Source organism: Coregonus clupeaformis, unplaced genomic scaffold, assembly GCF_020615455.1.
Source record: "Coregonus clupeaformis isolate EN_2021a unplaced genomic scaffold, ASM2061545v1 scaf0548, whole genome shotgun sequence".
NCBI lineage: Eukaryota > Metazoa > Chordata > Actinopteri > Salmoniformes > Salmonidae > Coregonus > Coregonus clupeaformis.
In genome coordinates, this window is record NW_025534003.1 from 163,407 (window position 1) to 179,697 (window position 16,291).

Sequence of the window (16,291 nt, forward strand, 5' to 3'; positions counted from 1 at the left end):
AACACGGAGGCCCCACAAGGGTGTGTCCTCAGTCCTCTCCTGTACTCCCTGTATACCCACGACTGCGTGGCCTCACACAGTTCCAACTCCATCATCAAGTTTGCTGACAACACAACAGTAGTAGTTCTGATTACCAACAACGACGAGACAGCCTACAGGGAGGTAGGCACTCTGACAGCGTGGTGCCAGGTAAACAACCTCTCCCTCAACATCAGAAAAACAAAGGAGCTGATTGTGGACTTCAGGACGAAGCAGGCTGGGCACGCCCTCATCCTCATCAATGTGGAGATGGTAAAAAACGTCAAGTTCCTTGGCGTACACATCTCAGAGGAGCTGAAATGGTCAAACTACACAGACACAGTGGTGAAGAAGGCCCGACAGTGGCTCTTCAACCTCTGGATGCTGAAGAAATTTGGCCTGTCCCCGAGGGCCCTCAGTGTTCTACTGCCTCACCATTGAGAGCATACTGTCAGGCTGCATCACACTTCCTCTGACCCCGTTTGTAGGAGCATCATGGCAAAAACTGTAAGACTGGCCAATAGCTTCTAGCCCCAGACAATTAGGCTTCTAAATAGCCACCACTAGTCAGCTACCTACTCCCCCTGTCCCCCTCGAATTCCTACCCCCCAAAGACATGCTAACTTCTCACCATTACAATACCTTTGGTCGCCTAAAATGACTATGTACAAAAAGTGCTGTAATTTCGATACAGAGTGAAAGTGCAGACCCTCAAATTAAAGCTGACAGCACTTTAACCCCATAGTCATTGAATCATTTGAAATCGAAAGTGCTGGAGTACAGAGCCAAAACTACAAAAAGAGTCACTGTCCAGATACTTTAGGAGCTCACTGTATAAAGACGAGTCCTCTATAGGGTTGAATCCGCCCAAAACCACTCCCCTTTTCCGGGATATATAACTGTGAGAAACCGGTAAATTATAGTAAATTATTTATCATAAGCATGGCGTAAAATGGAACTGTTAAATTATATGCAATGTCTAAATCTGGCTTCTCTACGGCCTCTGCATGATGAATCAACGCTCAGGGTGGGGACAGGCAGCCCATCTCAGTATGGAGCGCTGTTCACAATGCATGTAGACCTATCATCTCATCATGGTAACTTTTCTTCTTGTGACAGGTAGCAGCATAGCACACGCTACAGTAATATAAAGACAGAATGTGCGTCTAATTTACCCATCTCCATCTGGCTTTCGGGGTCACCTTGTTTTTTAATTTGTAAAGATTATACTTTTTTTAATTGCAGCTGCAGTTTTAAAATATAGTTGCTTTAAAATCAGTGCACGCGCGAGCACTCTCTCGCAGTCGCTCTCTCTCTCTCTCTCTCTCTCTCTCTCTCTCTCTCGCTCTCTCGATACACCATTCAAATTGCATCCAAAATAGATAATCATTTTCTAGATACAGTGAGGGAAGTATTTGATCCCCTGCTGATTTGTACGTTTGCCCACTGACAAAGAAATGATCAGTCTATAATTTTAATGGTAGGTTTATTTGAACAGTGAGAGACAGAATAACAACAAAAAAATCCAGAAAAACGCATGTCAAAAATGTTATAAATTGATTTGCATTTTAATGAGGGAAATAAGTATTTGACCCCTCTGCAAAACATGACTTAGTACTTGGTGGCAAAACCCTTGTTGGCAATCACAGAGGTCAGACGTTTCTTGTAGTTGGCCACCAGGTTTGCACACATCTCAGGAGGGATTTTGTCCCACTCCTCTTTGCAGATCTTCTCCAAGTCATTAAGGTTTCGAGGCTGACAGTTGGCATCTCAAACCTTCAGCTCCCTCCACAGATTTTCTATAGGATTAAGGTCTGGAGACTGGCTAGGCCACTCCAGGACCTTAATGTGCTTCTTCTTGAGCCACTCCTTTGTTGCCTTGGCCGTGTGTTTTGGGTCAGTGTCATGCTGGAATACCCATCCTCGACCCATTTTCAATGCCCTGGCTGAGGGAAGGAGGTTCTCACCCAAGATTTGACAGTACATGGCCCCGTCCATCGTCCCTTTGATGCAGTGAAGTTGTCCTGTTTCCTTAGCAGAAAAACACCCCCAAAGCATAATGTTTCCACCTCCATGTTTGACGGTGGGGATGGTGTTCTTGGGGTCATAGGCAGCATTCCTCCTCCTCCAAACACGGCGAGTTGAGTTGATGCCAAAGAGCTCGATTTTGGTCTCATCTGACCACAACACTTTCACCCAGTTCTCCTCTGAATCATTCAGATGTTCATTGGCAAACTTCAGACGGGCATGTATATGTGCTTTCTTGAGCAGGGGGACCTTGCGGGCTCTACAGGATTTCAGTCCTTCACGGCATAGTGTGTTACCAATTGTTTTATTGGTGACTATGGTCCCAGCTGCCTTGAGATCATTGACAAGATCCTCCCGTGTAGTTCTGGGCTGATTCCTCATCGTTCTCATGATCATTGCAACTCCACGAGGTGAGATCTTGCATGGAGCCCCAGGCCGAGGAAGATTGACAGTTCCTTTGTGTTTCTTCCATTTGCGAATAATCGCACCAACTGTTGTCACCTTCTCACCAAGCTGCTTGGCGATGGTCTTGTAGCCCATTCCAGCCTTGTGTAGGTCTACAATCTTGTCCCTGACATCCTTGGAGAGCTCTTTGGTCTTGGCCATGGTGGAGAGTTTGGAATCTGATTAATTGATTGCTTCTGTGGACAGGAGCACACTCCCTTTAAGAGTGTGCTCCTAATCTCAGCTCGTTACCTGTATAAAAGACACCTGGGAGCCAGAATCTTTCTGATTGAGAGGGGGTCAAATACTTTTTTCTCTCATTAAAATGCAAATCAATTTATAACAGTTTTGACATGCGTTTTTCTGGATTATTTTGTTGTTATTCTGTCTCTCACTGTTCAAATAAACCTACCATTAAAATTATAGACTGATCATTTCTTTGTCAGTGGGCAAACGTACAAAATCAGCAGGGGATCAAATACTTTTTTCCCCTCACTGTATATAGATGTCTTAGCCTTCCTCTTTCAGGTACTAAATTATACTTTTTTTTTCTCATACCAATAGGCTATTCGAAGAGGGACGCAAACTCTTTTTTGCTGAATGTTAAATACAGCAGCCAATAGAACTCACGGGTAGTTTGAAAGAAGAGGGAACGCGCGATGGCAGTTAGGCTATAGCAGTTATTTATTCAGACCAATAACCATTCAATCTTCGTGAAGAGAAGTAAAAGCCTTCTGCATCCAATTCTAGTCCTATATTATTCAAGGATGTTATTATAATTGTTAGAAATAGCGTAATTCAAATCTGGTATTGGAATAAGAGAAAACATAATCAAGAGATATTCAATCCAAGCTAAATTTATTATATGCAAAATGTATGTATGATAAGTATGATGGTTCGTATACGGGCTCACTGAAATACCACGCAGGGCAGACAGAGAACTGATCCATTGTTACAGGCTGTTCTTTAAATAACCTGACAATGATAGTTCCCGCTCCTTGCTGGGCCTATCAGGGTAGAGACTGAGCGTGGTTTAGACTTACTCAGCCTATCCGTTGGCGCACAGGCTGGTCCCAGCCCCTTGGCGCTTCACTGTTGCCAGGTGTCTAGTTGATTTGCAACTTATCCAGAAAGTCAGCACTTTTTGCAGTACACATGTCCTTGAGTATGATGGTTTAACAAAGAGGCAGTGTGTATGTGTCTGTGAGAAATACAAGTCTGTCTCACCCTACTCCCTAACAGCTCCTCACATGAATCACAGCTTGTTATGTGAAACAATTTATATCAGTACAGTACAAACCCATTATGTTTAATCATTAATGCATTCCTTCTAAGCTAGTCATCACATCTAGATCCCCACAGAATGATGAAGATAAGGACAACTAAACATATTTCATTTAACTGTTGAATGCAAAGAATGAACGAAGCAACAATAGAGATAAATATTATGAAAAGGTAAGCTATATATGCGTCAGGCTACTAATTATACACATAGGTCCTATTATATTTCAAAATTAAAATCACATTCGTTAGCCTATACTTGAAACTTTGTGCTGCCCCAGAATCGCATGTTCTCTTCTGCTTTATCATGGATTGAACGATGTGCGTAATTCCAGTCCATATAATACAGTACAGTACAGTAATACAGTTCACACTAAAAAAGATTAGCCTACTGGAGCTAGTTTCATTTATTTACCCAATAGAGCATATAGCTAGATACATCTATGTGCTTTTATATTTCTCGGTTGTGCGTAATGTGCAGTAGCCTATATCATATATTGTATGTATTGGATAATGGCACAATCATTTGGGCTTTTTTGGGCTTGGGCTCATTAAATGTCATTAATGTAGGGCTCATAAAATGTATTTAATATATGGCTCATCAGGCTCAGGTAGCATCAGATTTGAATTTTCATGCTAGTACGAAAATGTATGCACTCACTAACTAAGTCGCTCTGGATAAGAGCGTCTGCTAAATGACTAAAATGTAAATGTAAATGATCAAATCTCTAATCAAATCCAAGCATATTTGTATGCTTTATAATGAGCTTCCGGTTTTGGCGGGAAATACCGGGTTTACCGGGAGAAAAGCGATTTATTCTCGGGATGGAACATATGTAAAATACCGGGAAAATATTCAAACCTAGTCATCGATCTACACTACATGGCCAAACGTATGTGGACACCCCTTCAAATGAGTGGATTCGGCCATTTCAGCCACACCGTTGCTGACAGGTGTATAAAATCGTGCACACAGCTATGCAATCTCCATAGACAAACATTGGCAGTAGAATGGCCCATACTGAAGAGCTCAGTGACTTTCAACGTGGGACCTTCATAGGATGCTACCTTTCCAACAAATCAGTTAGTCAAATTTCTGCCCTGCTAGAGCTGCCCCGGTCATCTGTAAGTGTTGTTATTGTGAAGTGGAAATGTCTAGGAGCAACAACGGCTCAGCTGTGAAGTGGTAGGCCACACAAGCTCACAGAACAGGACCGCCGAGTGCTGAAGCGTGTAAAAATATTCTTTCCTCGGTTGCAACACTCACTTCTGAGTTCCAAACTGCCTCTGGAAGCAACATCAGCACAATAAATTGTTTGTCGGGAGCTTTATGAAATGGGTTTCCATGGCCGAGCAGCCGCACCATGCGCAATGCCAAGCGTCGGCTGGAGTGGTGTAAAGCTCACCGCCATTGGACTCTGGAGCAGTGGAAACGAGTTCTTTGGAGTGACTAATCACGCTTCACCATCTGGCAGTCCGACGGACGAATCTGGGTTTGGCGGATGCAAAGAGAACGCTACCTGCCCGAATGCATAGTGCCAACTGTAAAGTTTGGTGGAGGAATAATGGTCTGGGGCTGTTTTTCATCGTTCGGGCTAGGCCCCTTAGCTCCAGTGAAGGGAAATCTTAACGCTACAGCATACAATGATATTCTAGACGATTCTGTGCTTCCAACTTCGTGGCAACAGTTTGGGGAAGGCCCTTTCCTGTTTCAGCATGACAATGACCCCGTGCACAAAGCGAGATCCCTACAGAAAGGGTTTGTCGAGATCGGTGTGGAAGAACTTGACTGGCCTGCACAGAGTCCTGACCTCAATCCTATCGAACACCTTTGGGATGAATTGGAACGCCGACTGCGAGCCAGGCCTAATCGCCCAACATCGGTGCCCGACCTCACTAATGCTCTTTTGGCTGAATGGAAGCAAGTCCCTGCAGCAATGTTCCATCATCTAGTGGAAAGCCTTCCCAGAAGAGTGGAAGCTGTTATAGCAGCAAAGGGGGACCAACTCCATATTAATGCCCATGCTTTGGGAATGAAATGTTCGACGAGCAGGTGTCCATATACTTTTGGCCATGTAGTGCCTTTTGGGTAGTGGAATTTTGAAAAGAATAAGAGTTCTATTCACTCCGCATCGCGGAAGTTCAGCTTTACAGCGTGATTTAAATTTAAAGGCAATGTTCCCACTTTAGCGGAGACTGCATTCACCGTAAGCGCTGTATATGTTGGCTCAATCGAAAAGCTACCTTTACATTTCTAGTGTAGAATCTTTACAGATTGAATAATGCCCCAACTATTTATTTCACCTAATTTTAACATTCTATCACAAAGAGCACGTTACTTTTTATAATTAACATCTCCAGAGCTTAAATTAAGAAAAATGACTATAAAAAAGGTGACAATTAAAGTAACAAGGTTGACCGTAACAGGGTATGACAATTTCCTATTAAATCAGCGATAACTGGAAGCTTGTAGTGTGCACCCAGGAGGGCCAAATTAATGCAAGCTTAAAAAAACATTTGAACTTAAAACATGACACAGACAATGGCTTCTGAGTAGCTCCGTGTAGCTCAGTTGGTAGAGCATGGTGCTTGCAACGCCAGGGTTGTGGGTTCGATTCCCACGGGGGGCCAGTATGAAAAATGTATGCACTCACTAACTGTAAGTCGCTTTGGATAAGAGCGTCTGCTTAATGACTAAAATGTCATGTTAAATCACAGTAAATAATCTTCAGAAATGACTTTGTCAAAGCAACAAAATAACTAGGGCTTCAAAATTGTGAAATGCTGGGGTTAAGTGGGTTAAAATCTTCTTAGAAGTTGGACAAACATGACATGGGACGTGCCAAAATGGGGATTTTCAAAGAACAAAAAAATTTGTGACCAAATTGACTAAACTTAAACAGTTTAGTAATAATCCATTTAGTATATCAAAGGAAAATGAACAAAAAAAGGTGGGCTTCCAACCCCACCCAGACAACATGTCACCATCCAACCACCCACCTCCCGGAAACCATGATTTCGACCCTTCCCACCCCGCCTAGCAACTAAAGTTGCCTATCAGTTTCCCCTCCCCCCACAACTTATTTAGATATAATTTAAAAACACACTACTGACAGTTTTTACGTGGTTTAGATTAGTTACAGGGTAGATGTACGTGATCCAACTGTTAAATTTAGTGTTCTATTAAAAATGTACACACAATGTCACAAGGACAAAACTGCACTCTACTCATAGAACAACCCAGCTATGTTTGAACATGGGAGTTCTGTTAAATGCTCTGGAGTTGAGAAGACAAAATGTCCTGAGTTAATAATGTGCAGGTCTTTTTTAATTTTTTAATTCCCACATGTTCAGAGAGTAACAACCATAACATAAGTAAGTAAAAACACAGAACGTACATGTCAGATACAGTATGTACAATTTGGATTACTAGGCATATTGCCAATATTGTATAGGTGTTGAATGATGGATAATTCTGACATAAATCATTTAACTCAAATCTGCTAGCTCTTCCCTGGGCAGACATGAGTTAGGATAATGTTTATCATGTTCTTGATAATGATGGGGGGCGGGTGGAGGGCATGGGGGAGGTGGTGGGCAAGGGTCATCTCCCAGGCATCTATCAGCAAGACATCCAGACCCCTGAACATGGCCCTGAGCACCCCGTCCAGCTGCACTGAGAACCAGTCACTATTGTACAGGCTCACCTCCGGGTTCTGGGCCTGGAGGTTGGCCGAGCGCAACACTACCAGGGTCCCCGGAGCCCGGTCCAGAAGCCGCACCAGCGCCCGCCGAATGTGGCGTAGTCTGTTCGAATGTAGGCCTGCACAGGGTAGGTGCTGAAATGGGACCATACACTGATAATCACCACAGTGTTCGACCCGCCAGTCAGGCCATCCAGCTCGTTAGCTACATAGCGCATCTCACTGGCGATGACAGTAGAGTAGCGGATTGGAGGACCGTGACAATGGTACTTCAGCAGGACGTTGTGGGTGCTGTCCACTGCCATGAAAGGCCCCACCTTCTTAGGACTGTAAAGATTGAACTCCTTCAGCTCTGTCACAAAGAGGAAGGGAGAGTTGGGAGTTGGACAGACAGAAGAGCGAGTTAGAAAGCACCTGAGGCATCAGAGAGTGAGCGATGTCACAGGACTTGCAGACAGAACTCACCTGGTAATAAGGCGTTGAGGTACTCGAACCACTGTCTGACAGTAGAGTCTCCGTACATGTACACCACCTTGCCCTTCAGACACTGAGTGGCAGACGAGTCGTTAAACTGGCGCATCACACCACCACCCAGAGCTCGCCATGACCCTTGGAAGTAATACCCGGAAGGAGTGATCCTGGTAGACTCTGTCTTCATGCTGCTTCTCTCCACGTCTGCTTTGTCTGAAAGAGGAACGCAAGCATCTTGCACCGGCTAGCATCATCACTTTACAGGCAATAGAGGTGCTTTCCCACCTTACACTACTGTAGATGCAGTAGTGGGCTCGAATACTGTCCTGCACACCCAGAACCACTCCAGGGTTGAAGTATACAGCCACAAAGCAGAGCGGTTAGTAGGCTGGCTAGCTAGCGTTAAAAAGATAAACACACAGTTGTACTGTGGCATCTCCATGCTCTCCTACCTTTTTTCTCAGGCAGCACAATGACACTGTCAGACCCTGAAGGATGAATGTGAACCTTTATGTTTACACCACTGAGAAAGAATTGAAAGAGAATCATATTTAAATGTTAAATAAACCCACAGCAGCAAGCAATCTGATACATTGAAAACAAAGTCTGTGATTCAATTAGACATACTTTCACTCACATACGGATTGTACCCCTCACTAACCTCTGGAAGAGCAATGCCTCTTTGTTGGTGAGTAGATGTTTCACATAGTTTCCTCTGCTAGCGTGGTTGATCCGTGTGTCACAGCTCAGCAGCTTGGGTTGGCGCCCCCCCTTGGTTTGTGCTGTGGTGGAGACCTCTGTGGGCTATACTCGGCCTTGTCTCAGGATTGTAAGTTGGTGGTTGAGGATATCCCTCTGGTGGTGCGGGGGCTGTGCTTTGGCAGAGTGGGTGGGGTTATATCCTTCCTGTTTGGCCCTGTCCGGGGGTTTCTTCGGATGGGGCCACAGTGTCTCCGGACCGCTCCTGTCTCAGCCTCCAGTATTTATGCTGCAGTAGTTTATGTGTCGGGGGGCTGGGGGTTAGTTGGTTATACCTGGAGTACTTCTCCTGTTTTATCCAGTGTCCTGTGTGAATTTAAGTATGCTCTCTCTAATTCTCTCGTTCTCTCTTTCTCTCTGAGAACCTGAGCCCTAGGACCATACGTCAGGACTACCGGGCATGCTGACACCTTGCTGTCCCCAGTCCGCCTGGCCTTGCTGCTATTCCAGTTTCAACTGTTCTGCCTGCGAGTTACGGAAACCCCTACCTGTCCCAGACCTGCTGTTTTCAACTCTTAATGATCGGCTATGAAAAGCCAACTGAGAGACCTGAGCCCTAGGACCATACGTCGGGACTACCGGCCGTGGTGACTCCTTGCTGTCCCCAGTCCGCCTGGCCTTGCTGCTATTCCAGTTTCAACTGTTCTGCCTGCGGTTATGGAACCCCCTACCTGTCCCAGACCTGCTGTTTTCAACTCTTAATGATCGGCTATGAAAAGCCAACTGAGATTTATTCCTGATTATTATTTGACCATGCTTGTCACTTATGAACATTTTTGAACATCTTGGCATGGTTCTGTTATAATCTCCACCCGGCACAGCCAGAAGAGGACTGGCCACCCCTCATAGCCTGGTTCCTCTCTAGGTTTCTTCCTAGGTTTTGACCTTTCTAGGGAGTTTTTCCTAGCCACCGTGCTTCTACACCTGCATTACTAGCTGTTTGGGGTTTTAGGCTGGGTTTCTGTACAGCACTTCGAGATATTAGCTGATGTAAGAAGGGCTATATAAAATAAAATTGATTGATTGATTGATTGGGCTTGTAGCAGTACCAGGGCTCCCCTGTGTGGGGGTCTGTGTAATTGCACAGCGGCTCCTGGTTTGTCGGCAGACACAGGTTACATACAGTTGTTTGGGACAGTTTTCCAGAGCGAAACAAACTCTTAAAGAAAATCCGATCAGGCCGTTCCTCTCGTAACCGTCCTAGAACATGAACTGCCTCACTAGGATGGACCAGTGTCACCTCCACCTGTGCAGACCCCTGCCATAATAACGGGAAAATGGCAGAGTAGGTCCCATTCCTGTGGTCCAGCACCTGTCCTACAACGCCTGCCCCCAACTTGGGGGAGTGCAGCCGGACCAGCAAGAAGTCTCCACCATAGCTCTTGGGACGCCCCTGGAAATCGTGCATATGGACTAGAGCCTCCAGCTGGTCCCCCACGTGCCACTCTCTCTTGCCCCCTGCTGGCAGGATCACAAAAAGGCTGTGTGCAGGGTCACTGGTCTGGTTCAGGAAAACATTCACAGAATGGGGCTGAGGCTGTGGCCAGGCGATTGACTCCAGGAGGTCATGCTCCTCCAGAACCTCCTCCGGTGAGGGCTCCTGGCCACAGTAGCTCCGGTTGTGGCCCAGAGGAGAAGGGCCCTCTGGGAGGAAAGCTGGGTGGATGCTGCTCTGACTCTGGTAGAACGTTGACACTGTTTGGCAGTTGAGCTTCTGCTGAGGATAAGAGAAGAGGTCACTAACTGACGTGCTACACTGGACACGTAACTTTTGAAGAGCATGTGACGCTTCCATTCATTTAAATGAAACCTGGAGGTAAGCAGCACAGCTCCATGAGAGGCTCACGCTGTTCAGTGTAAAATTATGCTCTGGTACTATTATCAAGAATTTGACGCATGGCTAACACCCAATAACACTTGGTAAAGTGGCTTGCATTCTGCTGATGCCTACTAAATCTATGCATCAATTGTAGCATCTAAAAATCGACTGTTTTCATGACACCCTAGCTGCTTTTAGCAACGCGGGTGTATTTACATACACTAGCGTTGCTTTCAATTCTATTGGGTTGTACAAAAACAGTCCACGGGAAGCCAGAAGGTAAATACAATTCCACTGTCTGGCAGTTGAGCTTCTGCTAAGGAAAGAGGATAGGTCACCAACAGGCGTGCTACACTGGAAGCATATGTTTTGCAGAGCGTGCTACACTCCCATTAATTTCAATGAAACCTGGACGTAAGCAGCACAGCTCTGTGAGAGGCTAGCGCTGTTCAATGTAAAATTACGCTATTTTTCTGTTTTCAAGAATTTGACACGCGGCTCACACCTGAGAACATTTGGTAAAGTGGCTCGCGGTCTGCTCACGCCGGCGTAAAAAATCTATGTGTCCAGTGTAGCAGCTAAAAACCTACAGTTTTTGCTAAGCCCCAGTGTAGCTCCCCTGTGAGGGGGAGAGGGTGGTAAAGGAGGTAAATGGTGATATAAGCAATGTGAGATAAATGAATCATGTTTGACCTGTAACTTGTTTTGAGTGCAGATGGCTTTATCCTACCTCCAGAATGTTGATGTTGCTGAACAGGAAGAAGATACAGATATATTTGGACAGGCTCCTCCACATGATGCCTGTCCTCTGTCAGCCTGATGTTGGCACAAAGAAGCAGGTAACTGTTCGCCCTATGCGTGTTTGCATGTGAACATAAATAGAGCAGAATTTGAAAATATGCATGAATTTAACTTAGCAGGCTTCACATCTTGTTGAGTACAGGAGACCTGGGTTCAAACCCCGGTCAGTCACACTTTGGCTGTAAAAGTTTAGTCTTTTCCTAGACCGATTGTTGATCATATCATACAGTATTATATCCACATGTACACTTACCTCCATATGTATTTTGACAGCGAAGCTACAATCTGTAATTCGTCTCTATACTCCATTTTGAGATCATATGCATCTAGTCCCCCCACAAATTCACTTATAGTGTATTAAAGGCCCAATGCAGACTCTCTCTCTCAATATTAATTCATTTCTGTGTAACAATTAGTTACTTTACTGTATTAGTTTTCTATTCAGCAGTAGCTGTAGCCTAGCGCGGATATCACCGGTAAGCCATGGAGTCTTCTCAATGAACTTCTTGATAAAAACTATGATCGATGATGTAAACTCCTCGATGCTGTCGGATGTGTCCCAGAACATATTCCAGCCTGCACTAGCAAAACATGAACTCCTGCAGAATAAAGTAATTATTGCAGTAAAATGATAACCTTTTGTCTCGGGAACAGGAGTGGAGAATTTTTTTTCTTTCAGCATCTTGAGAGAATGTGAATGCGCAATTAGGGACCGTGTGTAAACGTGCCATCTTTTTCAGCTACAAAAACTGACTGCACATAACAGGCTATGAACTGAAATCTTATCAGAAACATGTATCGGTTTCGCAGCTTTTTATTTCATTAAAAATGGTCAAAGTTATCAAAATCTTTTAGCTGTTTTAGAGTTAGGCTATTGTATTTCCTCCCCGGTCCCTAAATGTCCTCGCTCCGGGAGACAAGCAGAAATACAAGAGAAAACTTTACCGATATCAACTAGATTATTGATGCACTCAGTCTATCGATTTGACATTGTTCTGGTAATCAAGGCTTTATTTAATCTTATGGGGCAACCAGTAATGACTGGAGAGAAGCTGCATGTATCTAATTATAGACAAGTTGACAAACAAAGTCTACCAAATGTCAGAAATAATAAGAAAAATAAAACAATTAGGCTTAAAGAAATAAAGATTTTCACCCCGTCAAAAAAGAAATGCCTCCGTAGTGGGGAGGGATAGGGTTATGTAATCTGAAAACTAGCTGTTATTGGCAGAGGGGTTTGGAACTCTTTATTATTGGCCTGTATTTATGCAATGGCCAGAGGGGGTTTGGTTTATAGCCAACATACCACGGCTAAGGGAAGTTCTTATGCATGAAGAGGTTACCAACATATTAGAACAATGAGTGGCATATTTTCATTAAAAACTATTTAGATAAATTCAATTCATACTATTTTATCCTTCCACCAGAGGAAGTAGTCCAGATGAAAATCTGGTTGCTATGCAATTGTCGTATATGATGAATGGTGGCAATTATTGCCATCAACAAAGAGTCCGTTATGCTGCATCATGTTAGAAGTTTTTATTCATACCACGAGGTTACAGCATAAATTACAGACACGCGTTCTCCGGACAACGCGTGTCTGTAATTTATGCTGTAACCTCGTGGTATGAATAAAAACTTCTAACATGATGCAGCATAACGGACTCTTTGTTGATGGCAATAATTGCCACCATTCATCATATACGACACAATCAAATAATGGTTGCTATGCAGGCTGGATAACCATTCATCTGTGGGCTAATGTTCTTGTCAGCTAGCCAATGCAGCTGAAATGACAGCTAACTAGCTTCAGTTTTCATTTGTTTTAGCTGTTTTCTGTTGACTTTTCTTTGGATATATCCATAATAACCATGCTGATGCAATATTTAGCCTGGGTCTGGTCAGAAAAGTTGCTCTCATCAGGACACTTCACTCTCTATGGTAGGCTACAGGGGAGATTGCATTGCTACATTGTAGGGCAGGGGTGTCAAATTAATTCCATGGAGGGCCTAGTGTCTGCAGGTTTTTCTTTTTTTCTTTCAGTTAAGCCCTAGACAACCAGGTGTGGGGTGTTCCTTTACTAATTAGTGACCTTAATTCATCAATCAAATACAAGGGTCGCAAAAAGCAAAATTAACATCACGAGTGGAATTAAATGTAAAAGGCTTCGAAAATAAAAAGCTTTGTACACGCAGTGATCCATTGACATTTCACAGAGATATACTTGTTTTTTTGGATAAATCTTTTAAAAATTACAGGAATTTCACATTTATACGAAAAGCGTATACTAAAATACTGTATGAAAATACCTCGTGATTTAGTCACCCTAATCTTGGCCATCCTACAAGTGTAAAAACTCAAATAACTTTTGATTGGATTATGAGAGACATGAGGTTTAGACCATTGTTTTTCTAAGATTAACATAGTATAATTCCCAGACATGTGAAATCCATAGATTAGGGTCTAATGAATGTATTTCAATTGACTGATTTCCTTATATGAACTGTAATTCAGTAAAATCTTTAATTGTTGCATGTTGAATTAATATTTTTTGTTCAGTGCATTCGGAAAGTATTCAGACCCCTTTACCTTTTCCACATTTTGTTACAATAGCCATATTCTAACATTTATTAAAACATTTTTTTCCATCAATCTACACAAAATATCTCATAATGACAAAGCAAAAACAGGTTTAGAATGTTTTTTTTTTTAAACAACATAAAAACGGAAATCTCACATTTACATAAGTATTCAAACCCTTTACTTTGTTGAAGCACCTTTGGCAGCAATAACAGCCTCGAGTCGTATGACGCTACAAGCTTGGCACACCTGTATTTGAGGGAGTTTCTCCCATTCTTCTCTGCAGATCCTCTCAAGCTCACAGGTTGGATGGGGAGCGTCGCTGCACAGCCATTTTCAGTTCTCTCCAGAGATGTTCTATCGTGTTCAAGTCCGGGCTCTGGCTGGGCCAGTCAAGGACATTCAGAGACTTGTCCCGAAGCCACTCCTGTGTTGTCTTGGCTGTGTGCTTAGGGTCGTTGTCCTGTTGGAAGGTGAACCTTCACCCCAGTCTGAGGTCCTGAGCACTCTTGAGCAGGTTTTCATCAAGGATCTCTCTGTACTTTGCTCCGTTCATCTTTCCCTCGATCCTGACTAGTCTTCCAGTCCCTGCCGCTGAAAAACATCCCCACAGCATGACGCTGCCACCACGCTTCACCGTAGGGATGGTGCCAGGTGTCCTCCAGACACCTGGCATTTAGGCCAACGTTTGGCATTTCGACCAAAGAGTTCAATCTTGGTTTCATCAGACCAGAGAATCTTGTTTCTCATGGTCTGAGAGTCTTTAGGTGCCTTTTGGCAAACTCCAAGTGGGCTGTTATGTGCCTTTTACTGAGGAGTGGCTTCCGTCTGGCCACTCTACCATAAAGGCCTGATTGGTGGAGTGCTGCAGAGATGGTTGTCCTTCTGGAAGGTTCTCCCATCTCCACAGAGGAACTCTGGAGCTCTGTCAGAGTGACCATCGGGTTCTTGGTCACCTCCCTTACCAAGGCCCTTCTCCCCCGATTGCTCAGTTTGGCCGGATGGCCAGCTCTAGGAAGAGTCTTGGTGGTTTCAAACTTCTTCCATTTAAGAATGATGGAGGCCACTGTGTTCTTGGGGACTTTCAATACTGCAGACATTTTTTGGTACCCCTTCTCGGAGCTCTACAGACAATTCCTTCATCCTCATGGCCTGGTTTTTGCTCTGACATGCACTGTCAACTGTGGGACCTTATATAGACAGGTGTGTGCCTTTCCAAATCATGTCCAATCAATTGAATTTACCACAGGTGGACTCCAATCAAGTTGTACAAACATCTGAAGGATGATCAATTGAAACAGGATGCACCTGAGCTCAATTTCGAGTCTCATAGTAAAGGGTCTGAATACTTACGTAAATAAGGTATTTCTGTTTTTTATAAATTGGCAAACATTTCTAAAAACCTGTTTACGCTTTGTCATTATGGGGTATTGTGTGTAGATTTGATGAGGAAAACAATATTTAATAAATTTTAGAATAAGGCTGTAACGTAGGAAAATGTGGAAAAAGTCAAGGGGTCTGAATACTTTCCGAATGCACTTTACATTGTATTATTGTTGCCGAGGTCGGCGAGGCAGACAGCAAGGTTTATACAAATCCTGGGTGTTGCAAACCGAATGCTAGGCTAATAAAAATGTAATAGAAGCCTTACTGCTTTTCTCTTGTCATTTGTCATGGTATGCGTAGTGGTACATCAAATAGAATGTTTCAGCAAACAAGTATTTTTGCATCATACCCATAGTATATCATGTCATATACACATGGCTGGAATTCTGTTTTAGCCAATCAGCATCTAGGATCCAAACTACCCGGTTAATAATAACTTCTACTGCCACCAAGCAAGCCAAAACCCCACCTATGCAAAACCTGCTGATTAGAATGTCCAGTGTAGATTGCATTTTCAACCAGCAACTAACAGGAAATAACACTGATCACATTTCTTAACACTTTTACAGTGTTAGTATCATCAGCTTTTTTACAACATGATATACAAACACAGGAAAAACTGAATTTTGACTGCACTGGGCTTTTAAAGTAGTCAAAAGTTTAGTATTTGGTCCTATATTCCTAGCACGCAATGACTACATCAAGCTTGTGACTCTACCAACTCGGATGCATTTACAGTTTCTTTTGATTGTGTTATGATTTGCCCAATAGTGTCACGGTTTCGGCCGAGGCGGCTCCTCCTCCTTGTTCGGGCAGGTTTCGCCGGTCGTCGTCTCCGGAGTACTAGCTGCCACCGCTCTATGTTTCTTGTTTGATTGGTTTTGTCTGTTAGTCACACCTGTTTTGTGTTATGTCTCATTTAGCACCCTATTTAGTTTCCTTGTTGTTAGTTTAGTGTTGTGTGTAATTGTTCGTGTCGTGTTGTTACGCTACCCGTGTC

The 16,291-nt window shown here is 43.6% G+C and overlaps 1 pseudogene; it reads right to left on the reverse strand.

Annotated features, from left to right (window-relative positions):
* Nucleotides 1-7,274: 7,274 nt before the first annotated feature.
* Nucleotides 7,275-11,320, reverse strand: LOC121585371 (annotated as a pseudogene).
* Nucleotides 11,321-16,291: the final 4,971 nt, after the last annotated feature.